A 17,422-nucleotide genomic window follows, 5' to 3' on the forward strand; every position below is an offset into this window, starting at 1 on the left:
TACTGTAATGTCAAACAAACCAGGGTGCGGACCAAAAGTGCTAGTGTGAAAGCACTCTCAGTGAGCATATTTAACTTAAAAATGGACTACATTGAACCACTTTACATCCTCATACACGGAAAAATAATTCATTGATTTTATGTTTTTTTAAGGTCAGTGGTTGTAAACAATTGATACGGGCTGAATTTATACAAACACATGAGGCTGAACATTACTAAATTTTATTTGCTTGTTTAAATTCAGCCCATATTAATTGTTTGCAACCACTTACCCTAAAAAAATAAAGTATTAAATCCATTGAATCATGTTTTCAGTGCCATAATCATTAATAAATACATTAAAACTCTTCATTCTGCCATACGTTGCCCTTAAAGAAGGTTAACTTTCTACGCAAAGTTTATTAGAACTTTTTTTTTTGTGTCCTGCTAAAAACAGAAACACAAAGCTGATAGTGTGTGAATAATGATCCGGGTCGGATGTTCAGTAAAACTCCTGCCAAACTCTACTCTTCATAATTGAAGACTAATCATAAAAGCAGCTGGAAGCTCAAATTCTGCTCAGATTTATGGCCGTGTGTGACTTTCAGAGCAGCTTCAATGTTAGTGTACGGTGTGGTTTTGCAGATGTGAGGAGGCTGATCTACATAAAACTTACTTTAAGACTGCACTTTAAATAGGACACACAATGATGATGACCATGCACTTTTGTGTGCGCTGTAAATAGACGAGAAACACCAATCTAAATCCATCACTGTAATACAGAACGAGAAATGAAGAGACCATTGAATGCTTTTAAGAAAAACGCAACGTTTATTTTGGAAATAAACTCGATATACCGCTCTGCTGGAGTTAAATTGTTGAGTTCTACCATCTGTGAATCTACTCAGGTGATCTCAGAGTCTGGCGGGAGCACTGTTAGCTTAGCTTAGCATAAATCATTGAATCGGATTAGACCGTTAGCATCTTGCTCGAAAATGACCAAAGAGTTTAGATATTTTTTTATTTCTGATCACACTTTATGTTAATGTGCAAGTTATGCAATTAACAAAACGTTAACTTTGAGTCTCAGCTCAATGAACTATCAATTAGCTGCTTATTGATCGTTATCAAGGTAGTTGGGTTTAGCTATTGATTGGCTAGGATTAGGGATGTGAAAAGAGATCATGCTTTATAAGTGCAAATAAACAGTTAATATCTTTAATAACAGGTAGGGGATAAGCCAATAATAATAGTGTGAATTGTAACTTAAATTAAAGTGTTACCAGATTAACAATCAAAGCTTGATTTGATCTCTGGGTCTGTCACTTTTAGCTGAGCTTAGCATAAATCATTGAATCAGATTAGACCATTAGCATCTCACTCACTGCTGTTTAAAGCTTGACTCTTCTGTAGCTACATCATGCACTATGACTGATGGAAAATAATAAGTTAAATATATAGTGACTATACTCTCATTCAGGTGCAATAATAAAGGAGCTTTACTGTTGTGTGCACAATGATATAATACAGTAATATAATCAGAAAATAGTCCCAAACTATGTCATTTCCAAAGCTGGTTTAATTGACGGAGGTTAGTCTATTTTAGGTGCTGCGTAATGCATACATGTCAACATTGGGATATTAAAATAAGGGAAACGATGGAGATGTTTACATATTGTTATGTGTATTTGTCTGCTTAAACTAATGCTATCTTACGCCAATTCGTAATTTTTTTAATTAAGCGGCTTATTCGTATTAATTTTTACGATCTCATTTGTTCATTTGTCGTACAATTTGCTTAATTGTGGTTGGGTTTAGGGGCGGGGTTTAGTGCCATGCCTCATTTTAAAAATCGCACATTTGCATACGAATATGAGTTCCTACGAATTAGCCGTTAAACTGACAAAATGTAAAATTGTTACGTTTCCTCGTGAGATCAGGCAAGTTTAAACGCACACCCAAATCTTCACAGTGTCTACTTCCGCTCCTTTTCAAATTGTGTGCAAAATAAAAACATTGTCTTTTTGTTAAAAATGGATCTTACGAAAGTCATGCGCCGCTACGTTAATTTATGAATTCAGAGGTTGAATAAGAAGATGGACAATGTTTTAATGGGAATGAAAGAATGTGACCATATTTTCTACTTTATTTCAGTGTTTTTAAGCCAAAATAAAATCCATAATTCGCTCTGCTCATTATATTTCATTTGAGAGCAGTGGTGCCCCCTGCTGTTTCGGCTGTATTATAAGTATAGGGAGGATTGGCTCTATGTAGATGCTACTGACACCTACTGACAAGATTAAAAATATGGGAAAGTATTTTAAATAATGGGAGGTTTGACAGGTATCATCATTGAACTGTTGCAGTCCTGTGGCTCAGTGGTTAGCACTGTTGCCTTACAGCAAGAAGGTCGCTGGTTCGAGTCCCGGCTGGATCATTTGGTATTTCTGTGTGGAGTTTGCATGTTCTCCCCGTGTTGGCGTGGGCTTCCTCTGGGTGCCCCGTATTCCCTCACAGTCCAAACACATGCGCTATAGGAGAACTGATCAACTAAACTGGCTGTAGTGTATGAGTGTGTAATGAGAGTTCTGATTCCCAGTTCTGGGTTGCAGCTGGAAGGGTATCCACTGTGTAAAACATATACTGGTTAAGTTAGCAGTTCATTCCACTGTGGCGCGACCCCTGATAAATAAAGAGACTAAGCCAAAAGAAAGTTAATGAATGAATGAATGAAAGTTGCAGTCATAGGACGGCAGAAGTGTTTATTGATTATTACACCAGAATAAGAGAATACTGTAGTTCCTAGTCATACTGGTCTAGAAAATAACAAGTACAAGTGCATGATGTATCTACAGAGGAGGCAAGCTTTAAATAAGAGAATGATTGAAACTCTTTGGTCATTTTTGAGTGATATGCTAAGGGTCTAATCCAGGGGTGTCCAAACTCAGTCCTGGAGGGCCGGTGTCCCGGAGAGTTTAGCTCAAACCCTAATCAAACACACCTGAACAGCTAATTAAGCTTACTAGATATACTAGAAACCTCCTGGTGAAGCAAGTTGGAGCTAAACTATGCAGACACTGGCTCTGCAGGACCCAGTTTGGACACCCCTGGTGTGATCTGATTCAATGATCTATGCCAGGGATCACCAAACTTGTTCCTGGATGTCCGGTGTCCTGCAGATTTTAGCTTCAACCCTTATCAAACACACCTGAACAAGCTAATCAATGTCTTACTAGGTATACTTGAAACACCCAGACAGGTGTGTTGAGGCGTGTTGGGGCACCGGACCTCCAGGAGCGAGATTGGTGAGCCCTAATCTATGCTAAGCTAAAAGTGCTCCCACCTGACCTTCAGATCGGCTCAATGGATTCAAAAATGGTAAAACTCACTAATTTAACTCCAGGAGAGTCTGAAATTTGCACATTTCCAAAGTTAAAAGTGATTTTTTTCTTTAAAAGAAGGTGAGAGGAGTATTTTGAATGGAATTCAGATGAAAATATTTGATGCTTTGTACAGCCTATGATAAAGTCACTGTAAATGAAAAAAGCAGCATGGTTTATTTCCATTTCTTTTGTTTTCCTGCTTTTTTTTTACTCAGAAAGACTTGTTTATGGATTTACAAAGGACAGAAATGTTTCATGAGATTCCTAAAGGAAGGACTTTACATTTCTGGACATCGATTGACCAAAAACTCTGGAAATATTGGCCCGATTCTGCGGATAATTCTGACCAAACGGAGACTTTGACTGAAGACGCAGCAGACTCTTGGATATTATTTTGGATTGTTCTAAACAGACTGCATCTTCTGCGCGGATGATGGATTTATATTTGTGGAAATGCTCATTCAGCTGGAGATATTCACTGTATATATGGATCGCCATCTCGTTTGGGTCTTGATTAAATGTTTACCGGACTCTTTCAAACACATGATGTGGTTTTCATTTGACTGTAAAATGTACACTGCTAAAAGATGCATGCTTTTCTTGAAGTTTTGTCTTGTTTCTAGTCCAAATATTTAAAACACCTAAAATCAAGAAGCATTTTCTAGACAATTAAAAAACATTGTGTTGTTTTCAGAAATATTGAGTCAAATTTAAGTGAGTTTTACCTTAAAACAAGCAAAATAATCTGCAATTAGGGTAAGAGATATAAACTTTTCTCAAAGCAAAAACTAGATTATTATTTTCTTCCCCCATTTGGCAGATTATTTTGCTTGTTTTAAGGGAAAAACTCACCTAAAGTTGACTTTATTTCTGAAAACAAGACAATATTTGTTTACTTGTGAAGAAAATGCTTCGTAATTTAATAGTTTGTTAAATATTTGCTTTAGAAACAAGACCAAAACTCAAACAGTAAGAAAAGCATTACAGTGCAAAGTTTGTAATATAAGAAAAAAAAATGAGCCAAATTTTAATAAACCATCTTCACAGGCTGTCCAGATTTTTTATGAGACACGCAGTATAACTGACAGATTCTGGTGCATGATTTTCTGCCGCCGCTTTGTTTTATTGCTGAAAGGAAGCACTTGTGTTTGTGCAGATGTGCCGTAAAGGATCTGATGTCGGAAAAGCAGATTGACAGAAGATTGATGGAGGATGAGAGGAAATATCCTGACATTTCCACGCTTGTGAAATTACATTTCTCTAAAGCGCTGTCTTCATTTTTATTCATTTCCCTCAGAAACAAATACAAAACACAGACTGGAAAAATAGACGGGGGACGCAAGTCAATATGTCCCTCATGTTCCTCCAGACGAGTCGCTCTGAAAAAACAGGAGAGAAATGATTTGTGGCTTGTTTGGATGCCACCATAAAGCTGGCATGAAAATTCGTTCTTTATATTGGAGTCGTTTTGAAGATTGAAGAAAGTGCTAAAGGCCTGTCTGAAGTTTATTTCCGAGTGGAAGTGTTGGACTGAATAATGCACGCCTGTGAAGACACAAACCAGTGCTTTCTGTCTGCTGAGTTTAACACTTTATATACACTCATCTTACCTGGAACAGAAAGAGTGTGGTTGGAAGTGTTTTGATCACTGTACACTCAGAGGAACACCCCTGTTTTAGCTGTTAAAATAATATTAAATATAGCTTTCAACAAATATTCTGAATATTACAGGAAATACTATAGTATCCGTGGACTAGTGTATTGTACTGTATACTTTATAGTGTTTACAACTCTTTGATGATGAATGCTTCAGCTTACTGTAGTGTTAACTATACAGATTGTAATGAACACTGCGGCATGCTTTAGTTAATCTTACAGCATAGTAAGTCTTTCTGTTTTACCAGATTGCAGCATCTCTGTTGCTAAATCAAGAACACGTGTGGGCAGGGCATGATTCTGTCCACTGGTAAGTGATTGAATGATTCTGGTTTGCTATTGGTGGATACTAAACCCGCCCTCATGTCAGCAATTACCAATCAGAGATGAGAAGAGATGTCGCCCTCAAACGTAAGTTAATACTGTCCTTTTGTCTGCTATCATGATGTACATCCACTTGAAATAATCCTGAAATGAGAAAACTAAATCTTTGGAAACCGACTGGATCAAGGAAACATGAGTGTTACTGACAAAATGATGGGAGATTGAGGAAAAGACTGATACCCCTGTCTTATAGGACTGATAGCCAACTGATGCCCCCCTCCCTACTGACTGATACCCCTGCCTTATAGGACCGATAGCCCAACCCTAAAGGACTGATACTCTTGTCCCTAATGAACAGATAGCCCCACCCTAAAGGACTGATACCCCCCTCCTTAAAGTACTATTACTCCCACCCTAAAGGACTAATACCCCCCTCCTTAAAGTACTAATACCCCCACCCTATAGGACTGAATCCCCCCTCCCTATAAGAATGATAGCCCCGCTATATAGGACTTATAGCCCCACTCTAAATAACTAATAGCCCTGCTCTAAAGCAGGGGTTTTCAAACTGGGGGGTACACCCCACCAGGGGGGCGCCAGCACTTTTTTAGGGGGACGCAAGAATTTGAGGCGTACACTCGAGTAAATTGGGGGGCGCGAGTGAAATTAGCCAAACACAGAGGGGCGTGTGTCCTAAAAAATTGAAAACCCCTGCTCTAAAGGACCGATAGCCCCACCCTAAAGGACTGAGAGCCTGCTATATACGACTGATAGTCCCACCCTAAAGGACTGATAGTCCACTATATAGGACTGAAAGCCACCCCCTCCCCTTAAAGGACTGATAGCTCCACCCTAAAGGACCGATAGCTCCACCCTAAAGGACTGCTAGCCCCACCCTAAAGGACTGATAGCCCACTTTATAGGACTGAAAGTCACCCCTCCCCCTCCCTCAAAGGACTGATAGCCCCACCCTAAAGGACTGATAGCCCCACCCTAAAGGACCGATAGCTCCACCCAAAAGAACTGATAACTCTACCCTAAAGGACTGATAGCTCCACCCTAAAGGACCGATAGCTTCACCTAAAAGAACTGATAGCTCCACCCTAAAGGACTGATAGCCCCAGCCTAAAGGGCCGATAGCTCCACCCAAAAGAACTTATAGCTCCACCCTATAGGACTAATAGCTTCACCCTAAAGGACTAATAGCTCCACCCTAAAGGACCCATAGCTTCACCCAAAAGAACTGATAGCTCCACCCTAAAGTACTAATAGCTCCACCCTAAAGGACCGATAGCTTCACCCAAAAGAACTGATAGCTCCACCCTAAAGGACTGATAGCCACACCCTAAAGGGCCGATAGCTCCACCCAAAAGAACTGATAGCTCTACCCTAAAGGACTAATAGCTCCACCCTAAAGGACCCATAGCTTCACCCAAAAGAACTGATAGCTCCACCCTAAAGTACTAATAGCTCCACCCTAAAGAACCGATAGCTTCACCCAAAAGAACTGATAGCTCCACCCTAAAGGACTGATAGCCCCACCCTAAAGGGCCGATAGCTCCACCCAAAAGAACTGATAGCTCCACCCTAAAGGACTAATAGCTCCACCCTAAACGACTAATAGCTCCACCCTAAAGGACTAATAGCTCCACCCTAAAGGACTGATAGCTCCACCCTAAAGAACTGATAGCTCCACCCTAAAGGACTAATAGCTCCACCCTAAACGACTAATAGCTCCATCCTAAAGAACTGATAGCTCCACCCTAAAGGACTGATAGCCCACTATATATTACTGAAAGCCACCCCCCTCCCTTAAAGAACTGATAGCTCCACCCTAAAGGACTGCTAGCCCGCTATATAGGCCTGATAGCCCCCCTAAAAGGGAGGGAAGGTTGTGGTATTTGATGAAAGTTCATGAGGGCCAATGATCTTTTATAGGATAGTGAAGTGGACAGATCTTTATATCCAGCACTACTGTATGAAAATAAGAAGAGTACATTTTGACTTCATGGTGACGTTACAGCACTAAAGCACACAACACATGAGATGAAAGCAGAACAGTATCACCGTGCGCCAATGCATCATTAAGTCAGCTGTCTATTTTGATTTCATGCTAATTTCATTACAGCCTTTATCGTGGATTGGTGTCACCGCGTGTAAAGGTCATGCTCTTCTAGCGCTTATTCCAGTGGTCGTTTCACCTTTGGCGCAGAAAGCGGATGTATAATCGCATTATCCTCAACAGAACACACTGCAAACCCAAGAGTTCAGGCTAAAGAGCAGTTGAAGGACTCAATAATGATAGACCCTGACCTCCAGATTATTAATAACCAGACCATAAACACACTTTTAATCATCAAAACAGCCTTCTTGCTTACTCCCACTTACAAATGAGATACTTGCATCTTTTATTTGCTCTCATTAAAATAGTCAATTTGAGCTGACGTTGATGGAAAGTCCTATAAAGATCCTTCATGCTGATGAACTGTGGCTGAAACTAGAAACACAAGCGCAGATGTGCCGCTGCAGTCAAGATTATTCACTCTCCTGTCACATTTTAATAGTGTTGTAGTGTTAAATGTTGTTTATTGGAGATTTTTTAAACATATTTTTAAAGATTGTAGTGTTAATAGCTAATTTCTAATACATTAACTTATATCTGTGGTCTTGTTTGCCCTGATTACAGCATATTTGTCTATTTAGTTTGCTAGATTCTGTCTGGTTCTTGAATCTGATTGGCTGATAGTTCTTAATAGGTAAATGCACAATATGACATGCTAGCTTGCAAATATATTTGACTCTGAGAATTAAGGCCTGTGCTAAATGTTGCTCTCGTTATTATTGTGTATTCTGAAAATCTGGCAGAGATGCAAAAACAATCATTTTCCCCGTTTCCTTGAGCCTTTTCAGTTCACAGAAGTGCAGAAATTCCCCCATTGTACCAAAAGCATGGTAGATCTGCATATGTCTTTGTCTCCGCAGTGTAATGCAGAATCCCACCCACTCAGCCTCTCAGCGCTCTGACTTTCACTGCGCTTCCAAGCAGAAAAACAATGCTGTTCACCTGGCTTCCAGACCAAAAAACCTGCGGCAAGGCCATTTGTGCTTTATGTTAAAAGTTTTAAACATTGCATTGTTCTTCTTTTTCTTCTGTATTTGGCTGATGTGCACTGACAAACAGTTAAACTCAATATTATTCGCCCTCCTGTGAAATTTTGACATGTCATATTATGTATTTAGCTATTAAGAACTAAACTGAAATTGCCTTTGCCTTTTAAGCTTTATTATTATTATTATTATTATTATTATTATTATTATTACTATTATTATTATTATTGAAATAATTAAATGTAAACAAAATAAAAGAAAGGGAAGGAAAAGAAAAGAAAAACAACAACTTGGACCATCTGATTTTATTTATTTGTTTATTTATTTTTATTATATTTTAATTAATTATTTATTTATTTATTTTAATGATCTATAACAAAATTAAAATATAATTTAAAAAGACACATTAACTTTTAACCTCCATTTTTAATTATTTATTTATTAATTTCTTTATTTATGCATTTATTTATTTTATTAATCTATAACAAGATAAAAATTAAAAATAACCTTCTAACTTTGAACCTTCAGTTTTTGCTTTATTTTATTACTTATATTTATTATTATATTTATATTATTAATATATAATTATATATATTTTATTATTTATTTAATATTAATTTAATTTAGTTTTTAAATAACAATTAAATTAAACTAACATTTGACTTTTGCTGAAGACCAACATTATTTATTTATTCAAATGATCTACAGCGAGATTTATTTATTTATTATTTTATTTATTTATTTTATAAATAACAAGATAAAAATGAAAAAAAAATTTTTACTTGGAACCACCAGATTTATCTATTTATTAATTTATTTTATGTATTTTTTTATTTATTTAGATGACATATAACAAATAAATATTTAAAGTAACACTTTAACTTTGAACCACCATTTTTATTTAATTATTTGTTTGTTTTTTTTATTTATTTTAATCATCTATAACAAGATTAAAATGTCAAATAAAATCACAGAGTCAAAATGCTGTATTTAATAACATACAACCACAATCAATGAGAAGCAATTTTGCTTAAAGGCCTATTAAAATCAACCAAGAAAAAAGCATTAATTGCATAATAAAACTGCATTAAAACAGAGTAAGAAAACGTCAGAATTGCAGATTGTAGACTCTGAATTGCTGAACATTAAACCCAGAACAGCTTTATTAGCTGATTAATACAAATATCGGAAAAAGTTTTTACGTTTAGCCCTACATTTTTCTCCAGTTGCACCACTTAGTTTATTAAAAGGTCGCTGTTCATTTAAAGCACAATAAATGGGTCAGACTTTATCATTATAAAAGTTTCTCCAGAACTATAAATGCATTGAAAAACAGTATTTTTAGTCCAGATAAAATCTTAAAAGCAGTCCATTACTTCCCTCACTTTTCCTTTTACTGTTTATAAAGCTGCTTGAAGGGAACAGGAGCCGGCGTCAGCACATTTCCCCCTTAATTCTGCTGTAATGTCAGCGAACCGCCTGCATTAATATAGCTGTCAAGTGATGTGAAAGGAGGTTATTGAGGCCAGATGAACGAAACAAAAAAGTACACAGGGTCTAAAACTCAAGAGGTGGAAATAAAATGATCAGATTATTTGATGGGGTTTTGTGTTGCTTTTTGGGTGAGGTAAGCATTTAAATAACCCGCAGAAAGCACTTTCTGCTCAAATTAAATAGACTGCTTCTTGCTTATTATTTTGTGAATGGCTGGCAGTGTTATTTTACTTTCAATGAGATGCTGCTGTGTTTTATTCATATTTAAATGTGTTTTTATGTGCATGCTTTTTGAACTGTTTGTAATTTTATTTATTCATTCATTTGTTTGTTTAGGTGTTTATGTGTGTATTTATTTATTTATGTTTATTTATTCGTTTATTTATGTGAGTGTGTTTATTTATTCATTTATTTATTTGTATTTATTAATTTATTATTAATTTATCTATGTGTAATTATGTATGTGTGTTTGTTTATTTATGTTTATTCATTTATTTGCGTGTGTTTTTTGTGTTTATTTATTTATTATAAATGTATTTATTTGTATTTATTTATTTATTTGTGTTTATTTATTTATTCATGTTTATTTATTTGTGTTTATTTATTTATTCATGTTTATTTATTTGTGTTTATTTATTTATTCATATTTATTTATTTGTGTTTATTTATTTATTTATGTACATTTATGTATTTATATGTGTTTATTTATTTGTGTGTTTATTATTTATTTATTTATGTGAATTTATGGATTGATTTGTTTATTTATTATTAATTAATTAATTATTTATTTATGTGAGTAAGTTTGTTTATTTATTATTTATTTATTTATGCATTTATTTATTTATGTATTTGTGTCTGTCTGTTTGTTTATTTATTTATGTATTTATTTATTCATTCATTTATTTATGTGTGTCTGTTTATTCATTCATTTTCTTTTTCGGCTTAGTCCCTTTATTAATCTGGGGTTGCCACAGTGGAATGAACCGCCAACTTATCCAGCATATGTTTTATGCAGCGGATGCCCTTCCAGCTGCAACCCATCACTGTGAAACATCCATACAAACTCATTCACACACATACACTATGGAAAAATATTAGCTTACCCAATACGGCTATACCAAATGTCTTTGGACTGTGGAGGAAACTGGAGCACATGGAGGAAACCCACGCCAACACGGGGAAAACATGCAGAACTCCACATAGAAATGCCAACTGACCCAGCCGAAGCTTGAACCAGAGACCTTCTTGCTGTAAGTCAAACATGCTACCCACTGTGTGTGTGTTTGTGTGTGTGTTTGTTGGTTTGTTTGTTTATTTGTGTTTATTTATTTGTTTGTGTGTCAGTTTATTTATTTATTTATTATGTGTGTCTGTTTATTTGTTTATTTGTGTTTATTTATTTGTTTATGTGTGTTGGTTTACATATTTATTATTTATGTGACCTTCTTGTTGTGAGTCAAACATGCTACGCACTGTGTGTGTGTGTGTGTTTGTTTGTTTGTCTGTTTATTTATTTATTTATTTTTATTTATGTGTGTCTGTTTATTTATTCCTTTATTTTTTTGTGTGTGTCTATTTATGTATGTGTGATTTTATTTTTTTTAAATTTTTATTTATGTGTGTTTACTTATTTATGTGTGTGTGTGTTTATTTAATAATTCATTTATTGGTTTCTATTTTCATTAATTCATTATATGTATTTATATATATATATATATATATATATATATATATATATATATATATATATATATATATATATATATATATATATATATATATATATATATATATATATGCTAATCACAAACACTAATAGAATTTGTGCCTGGTAAAAAAAAACCTGGTCTTCACTGTTTTTCCATTGTGTGTGTGTCCAGCGTATATGAATATCTGTGAATATGTGAGAAATTGGACCCTGGTGCTCTCAGTCTCCTGCACAGTGGACAAGGGCAGAAGAGGCAAATAAAGCAGATTTTAAGAGCGAAGCACATCTGTATGCAGAGACTATAGAGAGTGTGTGGATCCTGCAGAGTCTGGATATTGACAACGTCCAAAGCAGAAGCACATATGACCTATAAAAGGACTCTGACTCACTCCGGCTTCAGGGATTCTGTCTAATTAACATTTTAATTAATAGGAAATATTGTTAACTGAGGGCCATTCTGTGAGCCTGGACTCAGACTCCAATTAAAGATGTGTTGGTGCAGTGAAAGAGAGGATCGAGACACTGATGCATTTCTGCACGTCAAAACAGCTCATTTCTGCACTCGCTGAATCCCGTCTGCCAGACCAGTGTGTCAATATGTCAACATTTATTCCTAATTGTGTGGCTATTATAGCTTTGAACATCTACGGCGCTTCTGTTTTTATTTGCCTTTGCTTTAAACGGGTTATTTAGAGACTGTTAAGGTGCACATGATGACTGAATGATGAAAACAAACCAATCATCATCATCATAATTGTGGGGAAAGTATTGATGGTCAGTACATTTGAGTATATTTATACTACAGATATGATCAATTGATCAACCAACCTGTTGATTCATCAGTTTACCCATCCATCCGTTTCCCCACCAACCAGCTAACCAGCCAACTACCAGCCAACCAAGCAACCAACCAACCAGCCAAGCAACCAACATACCAAACCAGCCAGGTAAGCAACCAGCCAGCCAAGCAAACAGCCAAGCAAGCAAGCAACTAACCAACCAGCCAACCAGCCAAGCAATTAACCAAGCAATCAGCCAACCAGCCAAGTAACCAAGCAACCAACTAGCCAAGCAGCCAGCCAAACAACCAAGCAACCAGCCAGCCAACCAACCACCCAAGCAACCAACCAAACAACCAGCCAACCAGCCAAGCTACCAAGCAACCAGCAAAGCAACTAGCTTACAGCCAACCAACCAACCAGCCAAGCTACCAAGCAACCAGCCAAACAACCAACCAGCTAGCCAAGCAACCAGCTAAACAACCAAGCAACCAGCCAAGCAACCAACCAGCTAGCCAAGCAACCAGCTAAACAACCAAGCAACCAGCCAAGCAACCAACCAGCAAAGCAACCCGCTAACAGCCAACCAGCCAACAGCCAAACAGCCAGTCGAGCAACCAAGCAGCCAAGCAATCAGCCAAGCAGCCAAGCAACCAGCCAAACAGCCAAGCAACAAGCCACCCGGACAAGCAACCAGCCAACCAACCAAGCAAAGAGCCAACCAACCAACCAGCCAAGCAACCAGCCTACCAGCCAAGCAACAAAGCAACCCGGACAAGCAACCAGCCAACCAACCAAGCACAGAGCCAACCAACTAACCAGCCAACCAACTAACCAGCCAAGCAACCAGCCTACCATCTAAACAACCATCCAACCAGCCAAGCAACCAGCCTACCAGCCAAGCAACAAAGCAACCCGGACAAGCAACCAGCCAAGCAACCAAGCACAGAGCCAACCAACCAACCAACCAACCAGCCAACCAACTAACCAGCCAAGCAACCAGCCAACCATCTAAACAACCATCCAACCAGCCAAGCAACCATCCAACCAGCCAACCAACTAACCAGCCAAGCAACCATCCAACCAGCCAACCAACTAACCAGCCAAGCAACCATCCAACCAGCCAACCAACTAACCAGCCAACCAGCCATCCAACCAGCCAACCAACTAACCAGCCAAGCAACCAGCCAACCATCTAAACAACCATCCAACCAGCCAAGCAACCATCCAACCAGCCAACCAACTAACCAGCCAACCAGCCATCCAACCAGCCAAGCAACCATCCAACCAGCCAACCAACTAACCAGCCAAGCAACCATCCAACCAACTAACCAGCCAACCAGCCATCCAACCAGCCAACCAACTAACCAGCCAAGCAACCATCCAACCATCCAACCAACTAACCAGCCAACCAGCCATCCAACCAGCCAAGCAACCATCCAACCAGCCAACCAACTAACCAGCCAACCAGCCATCCAACCAGCCAACCAACCATCCAACCAGCCAAGCAACCATCCAACCAGCCAACCAGCCAAGCAACCATCCAACCAGCCAACCAGCCAAGCAACCATCCAACCAGCCAACCAGCCAAACAACCATCCAACCAGCCAAGCAACCATCCAACCAGCCAAACAACCAAGCAAAGAGCCAACCAACCAACCAGCCAAGCAAGCAACCAGCCTACCATCCAAACAACCAGCCAAACAACCAAGCAAAGAGCCAACCAGCCATAAGAGGTAGTGACACTAGCTGCGGAGTTACATCAGGATGTAAATTCATGAATATTCATGATTAATTTTAAGGGTAACTCTTGTTATAAATGAGCATAACATATTTTTAGCACTTTATTAAAATATACATTTGTTCGCAATTTTTGCACAAAGACCACAAGCCTACTATAAAGACCACAAAGAACAACTGATCATATTAAATCAACACACTTTACTGCACCTTTAGGAGCTGTCTCAATCACACATCATTCTAGTGCACTGAAATCTTTGCTCCCCGAAAATTCCCCACAATGCACCAAAAAAAAAAACAGGAGCACCAAAACTGCCCTTGTTCCTTTAATTTAAGTATTGAAGTCCAAAACATTAATCACAAGAGTCAACTCACCAAACAAAATATGCAGGAGGCGTTTCAATAAGACTGATAAAGTTGTTTATTAATACTGTTGTTTAATAATGTAATCTAGTAAGTTAGCAAGTATATACTCATTAATAGCTGACATTTTTATTTAAGTTTATATTGTAACCATCAGTGCCTGTCACACTTTAATCATAGTATGATTAGTTGCAATGCTCATCCTGACCACTAGGGTGGCACGTGTTGGAGACAGACATGCTGTGCAAACAGCAGGTGGGAGTAGAAGGAGAATCAGCCTCTGACCTGTGCAGACCTCATGGTCTCTGTTTGATAACAAACCCTGTCAGAGAAATGAGATGTTTTGCAGCTCAGTGTAAGTTTAGGGTTCATTTCTGCGTTTATCGTGTGTTTTATATCAGCAGTGTCTTTGTAAATTGTGGAATTAGTAATTTATTTGTTTGTTTCTTGTTGTTTTTTTCCATGTGGTGTTCAATTAAATCATCTTCAGTGTCTTCTGTGGTGGATTGTTTGGAGCAACATTGCTGCAGGCTGATGGATGAAGCTTTAAAACAAAGATCTACATCAACAACATCTTCATCAGAAGAGAATCTTCGTCATCTTCATCATCATCATCATCATCAGGTAAGGCTGCTTCTCATGTATATTGTGCCGACTGTTATTTCTCATGGCTGGTTGAGTTCTACAGACTATCACACATACACACTGAGCTAAAGTTGCTTTTATATTCGCACATTCACACTTTCTCCTTAATAATATCATTTCATTAAAGTATTCTTTACAAATTCTGAAAAGTGAAATCATATTAGCAGCCCATGACTATCAAAATACAACATTGTTCTGTTAATTAAATGTGCTCATGTTGTTTTGAAATCGTTCATACATGCAATTTCAGACCCAATATTCAAAGTAGAGTGGTTAACAGTATAGAGAACGTTACAATGAATGAATGTGCGAGTATAAAACCAACTTTACCCCAATTTCTCTCTCACACACACACAAAGACAGACCTGTTCTCTGTATGCTCTCGTCTGAGACCCTCATAGGAAACAATCACATTTACATGTCCAAAATACTCAATTCTGTGTCATTTATAAGCATGTTTACCCTTCTGTCACGTCAATTTTGGTAAACTTGAGTTTTGGGTGACCTTGAGGTGAAACCAATAGGGTAGATATCCATATAAAATAGATATAAAACAAAACAAAAAAATCAGTCTGTGGTAAGGAGTGTCAACAATGATAGTAATGTAATGATAGTAATAATGAAAGGAGGGGAACTTGAGTATGTGTGCATTAAGGGTTAAGTTCCAACTGGGATATAAAAACAAGTACACGCACACACACACCAAATTCTAGGACTGTCAGTGGATAGGGGATCATGTGTACGAGACTCTTTGATGACATTTGCATTTTGTACATTTGTAAATGGCTTGAATATGTGGATGGAATGTAGATTGTTGACAGAATGTGATTATTGAAAGTATATGCTACTCTCTCTGTGTGTGTGTGTGTGTGTGTGTGTGTGTGTTCATTGTTGCTCTTAGTTGTGTAAATTGCTTCCTTGTCCTCATTTGTAAGTCGCTTTGGATAAAAGCGTCTGCTAAATGACTAAATGTAAATGTAAATGTGTGTATTTGTTGAACTTTTACATTGCCTACCAGTGTGGTAGGTAAACTAATGATGTTTCAAAATGACAACAAGGTTATTTAGCTTACCCCACAAGCTGATTAATTAGCATGGTAAACAATATAGGGACCGTTAAATAAACTACTGTGTAAATATAAAATCATTTTTACCTTAATGTTGCTGGCTTGTCTGGTTGCTTTGTTGGTTGGTTGCTTGCATGCTATGCTGCTTGCTTGCTTGTCTGCTTGGTTGGTTTGTCTGTTGATTGGATGGTTGCTTGGTTGGTTGGTTGACTGGCTGGTTGATTGGTTGGCTTTTTATTTAGCTTGTTGTAAGTAAAAACTCATTTACGTATGAAAACAAGACATTTTTTGTTGTTGTTTACTTCTCTAGGAAGTGATTCATGATAATTAAAAAAAAAGAAAAAAACTATATAAGAAAAGGCTTTTTTAATTGAGGCTTTTTATATAATTTCTGTGTCCTTGTATGCTATTTGTTTAGTAGTTTTTAGTTACTCTTCTCTTTATTTTTAGGATCTCTGTATAGTATAATAATAATGACAAAAACAAATCTTACACATCCTTCAGAATGCATGCTGTATATTCATTAAGCAACTGGCAGCGCTTTCAGTAGAATATTTGGGACCGTACAGTAAAAGTAATCTCAAATCAAAACATGAATGGATTCCGGGAGCAGTATATTACAGTTTGGAGAGTTTTGTAGAGTCACTCTTTAGTGTATATTGAGGCTTTCATTGTTCTGTTGGGTCGTTTTCATCCATTCAGGGCTCATTTTCAGTCTTAATTTGGCCATTACTTTCTCTGTTTCAGCAAATGGAATGATTTCTGCTGACAAACCTTATTTGACACATATTTTGGGAAAATGTTTTAAATTTTTTTCATAATACACAATACACTCTGGGCAAGCTGACTCCCCTGTGGTTAAGTTGGTGCTGTTTTTTCCTCCATTGACCTCCATTATAATGATATTTATTGATTGCAAAGCCATGACAGCATATAATCATGCATTCTTGATTGTTGCTGGTTTTCCCTGTTGAGAAGAAGGACAATATGTCATTTTACTGCTATGCTTTACTGCTAATTACCGTTTTAATCCTTTATTTGTTTTTATTGTTCATTGAAACAAAAATGTGTAGTCTTTCTGTGTATTACCTGCACCAAAATATTCCAACTTAATGCATCAGCAAAAGCCCAAATGTGCAATGCAGTAAACTTTTGACAGCTCCAGGAGTTTTCCTCCG

The 17,422-nt window shown here is 37.3% G+C and overlaps 1 protein-coding gene across 2 annotated transcripts in view; it reads left to right on the forward strand.

Annotated features, from left to right (window-relative positions):
- Positions 1 to 14,794: 14,794 nt before the first annotated feature.
- Positions 14,795 to 17,422, forward strand: part of hecw1a (HECT, C2 and WW domain containing E3 ubiquitin protein ligase 1a) — a 226,340-nt gene continuing 223,712 nt past the window's right edge. For both annotated transcript variants that reach the window (XM_087309002.1, XM_087309006.1), the window contains exons 1-2: positions 14,795 to 14,888; positions 15,024 to 15,157. The gene's annotated coding sequence lies outside the window, so the exon portion shown is untranslated. The remainder of the gene's footprint in view (positions 14,889 to 15,023; positions 15,158 to 17,422) is intronic.

Source organism: Danio rerio, chromosome 24 (assembly GCF_052040795.2).
Source record: "Danio rerio strain M-AB ecotype USA chromosome 24, GRCz13ab, whole genome shotgun sequence".
In the NCBI taxonomy this organism is placed as follows: domain Eukaryota; kingdom Metazoa; phylum Chordata; class Actinopteri; order Cypriniformes; family Danionidae; genus Danio; species Danio rerio.